The sequence below is a fragment of the Zingiber officinale genome, chromosome 5B (assembly GCF_018446385.1).
Source record: "Zingiber officinale cultivar Zhangliang chromosome 5B, Zo_v1.1, whole genome shotgun sequence".
In the NCBI taxonomy this organism is placed as follows: domain Eukaryota; kingdom Viridiplantae; phylum Streptophyta; class Magnoliopsida; order Zingiberales; family Zingiberaceae; genus Zingiber; species Zingiber officinale.
In genome coordinates, this window is record NC_055995.1 from 25,623,533 (window position 1) to 25,634,970 (window position 11,438).

Sequence of the window (11,438 nt, forward strand, 5' to 3'; positions counted from 1 at the left end):
CTTTTGACCTTGGAGGACTAGATCGGTATCCCAAACCCGATCTATCATTGTTGGGTTTTTGACTCCCCAACACCATACTTAATCCCTTAGATCCAATAGTGAATCTCTTAAGGAATTTCTCTAAACCATCAAGCTTTGCCTTCAAGGCTTGATTCTCCCTTTCTAGGTTCCTAAACCTAGAGTCAACATGTCCACCTTGGACATTCCTAGACCTACCCTTTCTAGGCATATGTCTCCCCTTCTTGGGATTAATGCCTTGGGTCTCCTTAGGTCTACCATTTCTAGGTTTTTCATGTATAGGTCTCCTAGGGTTATGATCGATATTTACCCTATTCCTATCATGATATTTAAATCCAAAATTTTGCATGGGTAAATAATGAGAATTATTCCTAGCATGCATGGAGGAATTTAAATTTGACTTCAAATTCAAACTAGGGTTTACCTTACCCTTTACCTTTGGAGCTCCCCCTTGACATGAGCCTCCATTCTTCCTCTACTTCTTTTCCCACATCTTCAAATGCGCCAACTTCTTGAGCTCTTTCTTCTTTGGGCATTTGGTGTGGTAGTGCCCTATTTCACCACAAGTGAAGCATCTAATGTGCTTCTTCTCCTTCTTCTTCTTGGCACCATCATTTCTACAACCCACATTAGTATTCAAATCAACTTGAATGGGTTTAGAATTTACCTCTTTCTTACCCATAGGACATCTACTCTTGTAGTGCCCTTTTTCATTGCAACCGAAGCAAATGATATGGTCCTTTGACTTGACTTCGGTGGAGGTGCTCACTAGGTTGACCTCCAAGACCTCTTCTTCATCCGTCTTGGATTCTTCTTCAACCCTTGAGGATGTTGATGATGCTTCATCTTCCTTCTCCTCCTCGGATGTTGAGCATGACTCAACTTCCGTTTGCTCCACCTCCTCTTCTTGAGCTACTAAACCCAACTCCTTGGGCTCCACATCCGATTGGTCCTTCTTCTCCTCTTGGACCACTTCATCACTTTCTTCGGATTTTTCTTCTTCTTCTTATGTAGGCAAAAATTCCTCCCATGGAAATTTCTTCACTTTGCTCCATAATTCATGGGCATTTTCATACTCACCTACATCACTTATCACATTAGGAGGCAATAAATCTATTAAGATTGATATTACCTTTGAGTTTGCCTCCGATCGTGAGGTTTGCTCTTCCGTCCAATGTCGTGTTCGGAGCTTCTTTCCTTTCTTGTCCTTTGGGACTTTGAATGGCTCTTTGACCACCATCATTATGTCTCAATCCGTATTGAAGAAGGTCTCCATCTTCATCATCCAATAGGTGATGTCCCCAAGGCTTCCTCCTTCGAACTTTGGAGGGACAATCAACCTGGCCATCTTCTTATGCGTTGCTCTTCTAGGCGGTTAGTCCGATGAAGTGCGTCCTTGCTCTGATACCACTTGTTGGAGGATCTTGCGGCCGGCTTGAAGGGGGGTTGGATAGACGGCACCCCCAAATCTCGCTTCCTACACTATTGTTAGCTTGCGCAGCGGAATACAAATAAAAACAAACAAGCTAAACTAAATACAAGACAAAGAAAAGAACAAGCAAACCAATGCACGTCGATGTAACGTGGTTCGGAGATGATGCTCCTACTCCACGGCTGTCCGTAAGATGGACGATCCCGATCCTTCGGTGGATTAGCCCCCGGAAACTCCGGCTATCTCAAGTCGCTCCTTGTGGGTGGAGAAACCTCACCACAACACACCAGGACCTCTTGGATTCCACAAACACTTGAGCACTTGTAGACTACTAATTAGACCTTAACCAAGTCTAATTTCGTCGCCCGCCATACCAAGCTCCTTCTTATAGAGCTTGGAACAAATCGAACTGATTTGCGGGTTACACCGACCTGGTCCTTGCACCACCGATCTGATGCCACCAACGCCTCTCAACGGCTATTCACATACGCATCACCGACCGTGGTCCATACACCACCGATCACACAAGACGCTACAAGAATCGCATAAGGTTGCCACAAGAAACCCTAAAACTAGGATTTTACTCCGAGTACAATCTCTCATGCACTCGTACCCTCACGACTCATTTGACTCTTCTTTGCAGCCTTGACCTCTTGCCTTCAAGCCTACTTCCTTTGGCTCTCGTCCCTCGGATGCATCCAAGCCCGCGGCTTGTCTCCAATGCCATCCTTCGCGTATACCTCGAAGTCGCTTCCCTCGGCCATTGTCCTTGCTGCCTTGTCCATAGTCCCTCGGATGCTCCATCCTTCACCGGACCCGAAGCCGTCAACCTGAGTCACATGTGTCACCTGCAGTCCTGCACAACTCAAGTACACATATCAAATAACAAGGGTAAACCTAACTTAAACTCTTTGCCCAAACACCAAAACAGATGGTCCCGCGGACCATTGGGATTGCTCCAACAACCATGACTGAGGGGGCACCCATAAGGGATCATATCCTCAAGATGATGGCTCATTTGAATGAGATGGAAGTCCTTAGAGTTGAAAGCGATGGGGAAACCCAGGTCGATATCATTCTCCAAACGCTGCCTAAGAGTTTTGAGCAGTTCCGCCTGAACTACAACATGAACAAAAGGGTTTATTCGTTGACGGAACTTCTGACAGAACTCCAAGCGACAGAAGGGTTATTTCGTCAAAGTTCTCAAGTTCACATTGCTGAAAATGTTTCTGCCTCTAAGCTGAACGACGGAAAGAAGAAGAAGAAACAAGTTGGTTCGGCAAAGAAAGTGATTTGACCTCAAGGGACTAGGCTGCAAGTGGGTGTGAAGAAGCCAAAGGGAAAGTGTTTCACATGCAAGCAGTCTGGACATTGGAAGGTGGACTGTCCTCGCAGAAAGGAGAACAATAAAGGTATATCTTATTCATTAGTTGTTGAAACATGTTTAGCGGTGTTATCTATCGGTACCTGGTGTGTAGATACAGGAGCCACTGATCATGTCTGTAATTCATTGTAGGGGTTCCAGGAAACCAGACGACTACATGAAGGGGAGATCATTGTCTACATGGGCAATGCTATGAGAGTGACAACTATTGCAGTGGGAGATGTTTATTTATCTTTTGATAGAAATAAAACTTTGATTTTGAAAAATTATCTTTACATACCATGTTTTAGAAAGAACTTGATTTCAGTTTCTAAATTATTTATGGATAGATATTCTATTTCTTTTGATGACAAAGTGGTTGTCAAGAAAAATAGGGTGGTTATCTGTTCTGGTGCGTTGGTTGGTAATTTGTATACTCTAAAATCCAATAACTCTCACGATGCAACAAATGGAAATTAATAACACATCTTCTAATTCTAATAAGAGAAAGCAACCTTCGGAAATGAACCAAACATATCTTTGACATCTAAGGTTGAGTCATATTAACTTGAGTAGGATTCAAAGTTTAATAGCCGATGGATTTTTGGGTCCATTGGTAGTGGAAAACTTTCCGACTTACGAGTTTTGCTTGGAAGGAAAAATGACCAAGAGGCCTTTTAAGGCAAAGGGGTATAGAGCTAAAGAAGTGTTGGAATTAGTTCATTCTGATTTGTGTGGGCCTATGACTATCCAGGCAAGAGGTGGTTTCGAATATTTTGTCTATTTTATAGATGACTATTCGAGATATGGGTACATTTACTTGATGGTCCGTAAGTCTAAGTGCTTGGATAAGTTCAAAGAGTACAAAACTGATGTGGAGAAACGTCATGGTAAAAGTATCAAGACACTACGGTCTGATCGTGATGGAGAGTACCTCTTAGGAGAATTTAGGAGTTACTTATTAGAGGCTGGGATTCAATCCCAATTGTCTGCACCTAGTATACTCCAACAGAATGGTGTGGCGGAATGAAAGAATAGGACTCTTATGAAAATATGCTTTGGAAATAGAGGCGTACATTTTGGACTTGGTATCTTCTAAGTCAGTACCCTCTACTCCCACATAATTATGGAATGAGAGTAAGCTTAGTTTGAAACACATTCGGATTTGGGGTAGTCCAGCACATGTGCTGAAGAGAGATACTAATAAGTTGAAATCACGTACATATGTTCGCTTGTTCATCGGATTTTCTAGAGGAACTAAAGGTGGTTTGTTTTATAGTCCTAAAGATCAGAAGGTCATTGTTAGCACCAATGCCCGATTGTAAGAAAAGGACTATGTAATGAACCACAAGTCCATAAGTAAAATTGTTCTTGAGGAAATAAGAGAGGACACTTCTACTTTAGTACCAACAATATAAGATGAGATACCACAAGTAGCTGTAACACGTGTCACAAATGATGTACAATTACAGGTAGTGCCTCGTCATAGTGGGAGGGTTGTTAAACAACCTGAAAGATTCATGTTTTTGGGAGAGTCTTCGGACTTGATCCCTGGTGAACATGAAGTTGATCCCTGGATATATGATGAAGCACTCCAAGATAAAGATGCAGCATCTTGGCAAAATGCAATGAACTCTGAAATATAATCTATGCATTCTAATCAGGTCTGGAAGCTTGTAGAACCATCAAATGGTGTAAAAGCCATTGAATGTAAATGAGTCTACAAAAGGAAAAAAGGAATAGACGGAAAGGTGGAAACCTTTAAAGCGAGGCTTGTTGCGAAGGGGTATACTCAAAAAGAGGGAATCGATTATGAGGAAACTTTTTCGCCGGTAGCCATGCTTAAGTCTATCCGGATTCTTTTATCTATTGCTGCTCATATGGATTATGAGATTTGACAAATGGATGTCAAGACAACTTTCCTTAACGGAAGTCTTGAAGAAAACATCTATATGATGCAATCAGAGGGATTCATTGCGAAGGGCAAAGAGCATCTTGTATGTAAGCTCAATCGACCCATTTATGGACTGAAGCAAGCTTCGAGGTCTTGGAACATCTGGTTTGATGAAGTGATCCAATCTTATGGATTCATTCAGTGTCCGGATGAGTCTTGTGTATACAAGAAAAGTGACGAAAATATGGTGGTATTTCTTGTACTATATGTAGATGACATTTTACTCATTGACAACAATGTCAAAGTGTTGTCAGATGTAAGGGTATGGATGTCCAAGCAGTTTGATATGAAGGACTTGGGAGAATGTGGACATATTCTTAGGATTAAAGTAATAAGGGATCGCAAGAAAAAGATGTTGTGCTTATCCCAAGCTTCATACATCGATATTATCCTAGCTCATTTTAACATGCAAAACTCCAAGAAAGATTTTATACCTTTTCGGCATGAAGTACCTTTATCTAAAGGAATGTGTCCTAAGACACCAAAGGAGATAGAGGAGATGAAGGCAGTTCCTTATACTTCGGTTGTAGGAAGCCTAATGTATGCGATGCTATGTATGTGACCGGATATTTGTTTTGTCGTGGGCATGGTTTGCAGATATCAAAGTAACCTAGGACCGGGACATTGGTTTGCCGTAAAACATATATTAAAGTACCTAAAAAGGACTAGAGATTATATGATGATTTACCAGGCAAATGATTTGCTCCCTGTGGATTACACGGATTCGGACTTCCAATCAGATAGGGATAATAGAAAATCAACCTCGGGGTATGTGTTTACTTTGGGAGGTGGAGCCATAGCATGGAGGAGTGTTAAGCAAAAATGTGTTTCAGACTCCACCATGGAAGCTGAGTATGTGGCAGCCTCTGAGGCAGCCAAAGAAGCTGTATGGCTCAGAAACTTCTTAATGGACTTAGATGTGATTCCTGGTTTGCCCAAAGTTATCACAATTTATTGTGACAACAGTGGTATAGTAGCAAACTCGAAGGAACCACGAGCCCATAAGGCAAGTAAACACATTGAGCGCAAGTACCACCTGATACGAGACATCGTAAAACGAGGAGAGGTTGTTATCGCCAAGATTACATCAGCATATAACCTGGCAGATCATTTCACTAAGGCCCTTCCGACGAGAGCTTTTAATAGGCATGTTGAGGGATGAGAATCAGATGTATGGCAGCATTTATGACATCATAGTTTTTTAGTATAAGAGGGAGATTGTTGGGATGTATATTATAAGCCTAGCTTTTGTATGAACATCTATTTTAAAATATTTTGAAATGAGAATCACTTTGGTCAAATGCTTGCATTTTATATTTATATATATGTCAATGCAGTTGTCCATTTAATTTATATTGTAGATAACATGGTGTGTGGTGCCACACAGAAGATCATGTTATCGGTTCCTTATAAATTATAAATAGTAGCTCACAACCAAGATGGATTGGGATAAACCATTGGAACGGTTGTAGTGTAATTTGGTATTAGTCTGTCTTGACTATAAAATTACACTAGTACACTATGTGTGTATTGAACATGACCATTTGAGGTTGTTTGATTTGTACTGACTACATAAAAGAATAAAATCTCTGTTCTTATGGATGTGCGTCTTCTTAATCCTTATATAATAACAAGCACGTATACTTAGTATTTATTTCTTTAACTTATCAATGGGTGAGATTTATTCATTAAATCAATAGGCCTGATGAGTTGGGAAATAGTACTATTTATATGGTGTGTTGTTGATTATAGAAGGAATTTGTGTCCTAATTAATTAGGCTGATGATGTCCTCTTGAGGAGCTCATATCATGTAAACCCTGCAGGTAGACTTAGTCTGGCATGATAATAAGATTGAGTGGTACTACTCTTGGAATCAGATTTTAATTAATTGAGTTGTCAGTAACTCATTTAATTAACGGACATACGATATCTTAAACACAAGGAGATTAACGCACTCATGATAAGAAGGAGCCTATATTGTAATATGAGATTGGTGCAGTAGTTCAATAATAACTCTTTAGTAGTATGAGTTATTATTAATGGACTTGAGTTGAGTGTTCGGGTCGAACACAGGAAGCCCAAGCCCATCAGGAGGCCTAAACCAATTCCTCCTCTAGGTCCCTATTATAGCCTCTATATAAAGCCTCGCATCCATCCCAACAGAATTCGGTTATGAAAAGGGAGATTTTTTCTAAACAAAATTCTATTATTTTTCTTTCTTTGTAACCGACGACAAGGGTTATAAAAAGGGGAGGTGGCACCCCTTAAACATAAGTTTCCATAACTCCCTTGCTTAGGGTCGACGACACAAGGTTCTTCTTCTCTCTTGCTTAGGGCCGGCGACACAAGGTTCTCCTTCTCCACCTTAAGGCCGGTGGCACAAGGTTCTCCTTCTCCACCTTAGGGCCGGTGGCACAAATCTCTTCCAACTCCACCTTAGGGCCGGCGACTTGGAGGAGAGGAAGAAGAGGAGAGGGCGCCCATCTTAGAGACTCCTTTTGGTGGTCGGCGATTTGGAAACAAAGAAGAGAAGAAGGGTGGTTTTTATCTTGGTAGATCGTCGCTCACACGACGTCCAAGAAGAGGAGAGGAATACAGTAGAAGATCAAGAGGTCTTTAGCTACAAAAGAAAGGTACAACTAGTTCTTTGATTCTGCTGCGTAATTAGTTCAGTTTTCTTTGTATCGATTTTGAATACCAACACAAGAGACCAGCGATCTTGTACTTCGATTAAGGTGTGCTTTGATCCATCAAGAACTTGCTTGATTGATCAAATGCATGTCTGATCGAACATGCGGGTTGCTAGGAAAAGTTCTATACTTGTACAATTTTTGTACAGGGAAATTGAAACAGAATAGAATTCCAGTGCCTTCAAGAAGACCAAGAGACAGGCGCAGGAAATTTCACAAAAAAGAAACGTGATTTCTAGCCTTTGATGGAAGAAGACATTTCTTCAAAAAAGATCATCTTAGGCCTGAACTGAAACAAGAAGACACCAGGGTCCGACTTCTTAGGATACGAAAACATAAAGAAATTTTGGGGAGTTAGGGGAATGCCAAAAAGATGAAATACCATGAACAAACCACATAGATAACGAAAGACATTAGGAGCAAATTGTTGCAAAGGGATATTGATGTATCTGCTTATTTCTATCAGAAAAGGGGGAATGAGAAAATGTAGGCCAATTATTAATTAATGTTTGAAAAAAGTAACATAACCCTCAGGAGAAAGGTGAAGACGAGCATCAGAAGTAGGAATCACGATGCTATATTCTTTAGAAATTTCATATTCTGAACGAATGGAAGTCATATCAAGCTTAGGAAAGGTGGAATGTGTTTGAGCGTACCAAGCGGTAAAAGACTCTTCAGCCATAGAACAATACAAGAACATAAGAGGGACGACTTACTGAAGTCTCAAAAAGGATGAACTGAAAGAGGAAACTAGGAAAGAAGAAGGGTCGGTAGAGAATGAAGAATGGCAAACAACAGCACCAGCAAAGAGCGCGAGGAAGAAGAGGAAAAAGGTAAGAAGATAAAGGGTTTAGGGTTTTTTCAGGAATATCATTGGTAATGACAACCGTTGGATATGAAGAACCCTTACAAAGGGAGCCGTCACTTTGTTAAGGGAAGAATGCGATAGGACGTTACTGAGAAAGCATGCAAACCACTATGTTAGAAAGAAGAAATAAGTGACACATGTCAGGAATCCATAAACAGGCATTTATGATAGACATAACAGATTAAATCATGCTCGGGTTATCATTGCAGTATCGTGCGCCTCCAACACTCTCTTTCCGTTAAAGAACCAATCAACAACGAGAAAGGTGTTCGATTTCCTAGGTGCAATAAAGAGAAGAATGAGGAAAAAATATAAACAATAAATTGAGGTGGGGTCTAACTCACAACATCCTGGCTAAACACAATCTCAACCAATTTTGTAGACAAACAACCTAGTTAAGAGTTCAGACTCGCTCGAGCCTATACATAAATTATTTTGTTCAATTACTCCTAGCGTAGTTGATCACTTAGTTTTATACACCCTCCTCAAACATAAATATGAAAGTCTGATATCACTATCAGTGATTTTACAATCATAGCCCTTGAGCTTCCATGAACAAATACAACAAATTAATCAGCCTAGAAATACTAGATTACTATACCCCTCTCAAATAAGAGAATATGATAGACAACAACCTAAATAAAATTTGAAACAAGAAGAATGGATAAGCTGACTCATTATCATGTTCTGTGGGATGAAAACAAATTTCATCCAGTATTATTACCAATAGAAAAATTTGTCATTCAACAGGATCTAATAGAAATCTCCCGATTGCTCTTCCCATCCTAAGTAAGGGCGAGTAATATAGTGCCAACCCGGGCGGAAGGGAGAGGCTCGTCCTATCCTTTGACACTTGTATGGTGCACCCTCCCAAACATGTGACTGAAAGGTCCTCTCTGACCTAATTTGATCTAACCTGGCTTGTAGAAGATCCACTTTAACTTTCTGCTGGCCCAAGACGTGTTGTCGTGGAAATATTAGTAAACTATTTACATAAATTTTTCTGGTTAGAACGGGCATCTCTGAAGTGTGTTGGGCTTTTAGATCATCCAGCTCCTCAGTCTTTAGCTTCAAAGCTAGATAAGCTTTGTCTCGTAAAGCCTTTTCTGGCTGGATTTCAGGTTGAGCCGCTAATAGACACACCTCTAGCTCTTTTGGATGAGAACGACATATATTCAGTGCTCACATTCTCTCAACTAAAGATTTCTCTTCTCATGTAGCAATTGATCCTAGGGGAGAAGATCAGAAGCCCTGACTTCTAATAGAATTCGTGGAGAGCTGGTAGAGCAAGAAGGAGCAAAGCTGGACGTTGTATGGGGCAGGATCACCCACTTATTTAAAGTGCTGGAGGCATCACGAGATCCTTGAAGCAGGGGTCATGGGATCATTGTGGCAGGGGACACGGGATCATTATAGTAGAGGTCACGAAATCATTGTAGTAGGGGTCATGAGATCACGGTCATTAATAGTAAGGGTTCAGGAAGAATCAATATTTAGCAACGAGACAAATAAACTTAGGTCTACTCAGTTGGACACACCTCCTTCGATTAGACTTGAAGGGGAGGCTAGTGATATGGATTATAAGGAGCGGATCCTGTATAATAATGAGAAAGGGGATATAAGGAGAAGAGAGGGAAAGTAGGGAGGCCCGGGGCGAGACAAATGCACTCGGTAAGAAAATCTTGGTCGAAGACGTAGGACCAGTCGGGACAAAACTTACAGAGCACATGAAGCAGGTAGATGTGCTCGGTAGGCAAGTCTCGGTCGACCGTATAATGTCAGACGAACCTAAGTGAGTGAAGTGTTAGCATGAACTCCTACGCTTGACAGGGAGGACTCGGTCGAACATTAAAGCCCGACCGATAATATAGGCTTAGGCGAGAATATGAGCCCGACTGAACTAAAGCAGATAAAGAACTAGCACGTTCAGATACGCTCGGAAGTCAAGGTTTGATCGAACATAAAATATTGATAAAAACTTAAGCGACAGAGTGCCAACGAACCTAGGAACGCTTAGCCGGCAAAGACTGGCTGAGCTCAAAGGTAGGCATTCCTAAGTAATCCCCATAGCTGGTCGAGCAAAGACCGATGACATACCATAAGGCTCAACATGACTCAACCGGAAAAATCTGGTCGAGCATGAACATAACTCGCTCGATAATATAATCTCGGATGAGCGAGCAGATATACAAACTAAAGTTAATAGAAGACGCCCAGCTGGGAAATATCTGGTCGAGCATGATCCTAACTCACTCGGTAATATGTTCTTGGACGAGCGAAGCAGATATACAAACTAAGGTTAATAGAAGACGCCCGGTTGGAAAATATCCAGTCGAGCATGAACCTAACTCGCTCAATAATATAATCTCGGGCGAGCAAGCAGATATATAAACTAAGGTTGATAGAAGACGCTCGGCTGGGAACTATCCGGTTAAACATAGGTACAACATACTCAGTAGTAGAAGCCCGGTCGAGCATACACATTGTAGGACCGTTGGGCCGGCTAGAAGGGGGGTTGAATAGCCCTGAAAAAAAAAACAAAAGCAACCCTTCTCGAACTCTTAAACTAACACTTGTATAAAATTAGCTAAGCAGAAATACAAGAAAGAAACGAGGCACCGTGTTTGACTTGGTTACAACCGGGGAGGTTGTTAATCCAAGGAAAGTGATCGCACTAAAAACTCCTTCGGGCGGAGAAACCTCTTACACCGATGAAAGCACAAAAACAGAAGCTAAACTAGAACAGTGAGCGCACATGTGTTTGGAATGCTAATTACTGAGTTGATGAAAAGCTTCTGGACCAAGGCTATATTTATAGCCTTGGTCGGGGCACCTGGAAGGGTTCCGGGCGCCCTGGGGGGATAAAACATTATTCCCCAATGTTCAGATCGCGTAAATCGTGATCCTGGTCAAAATCAGGGTCCGGGCGCCCCGGACTATTCTGGGCGCCCCGGAGCCCAAAGTCAACAGCGTTGACTTTTTGGTCCGGGACCTCTTCTCTGGTTCAGTCCCTCCTCGGTCCGGTTCTTCTCCTCCGGATCCGCTCGCTTGGGTGATCTCTGCCATCCGGAAAAGGGCTCACCCGAACCCAACTTCCGGTCTTCTCGAGCGA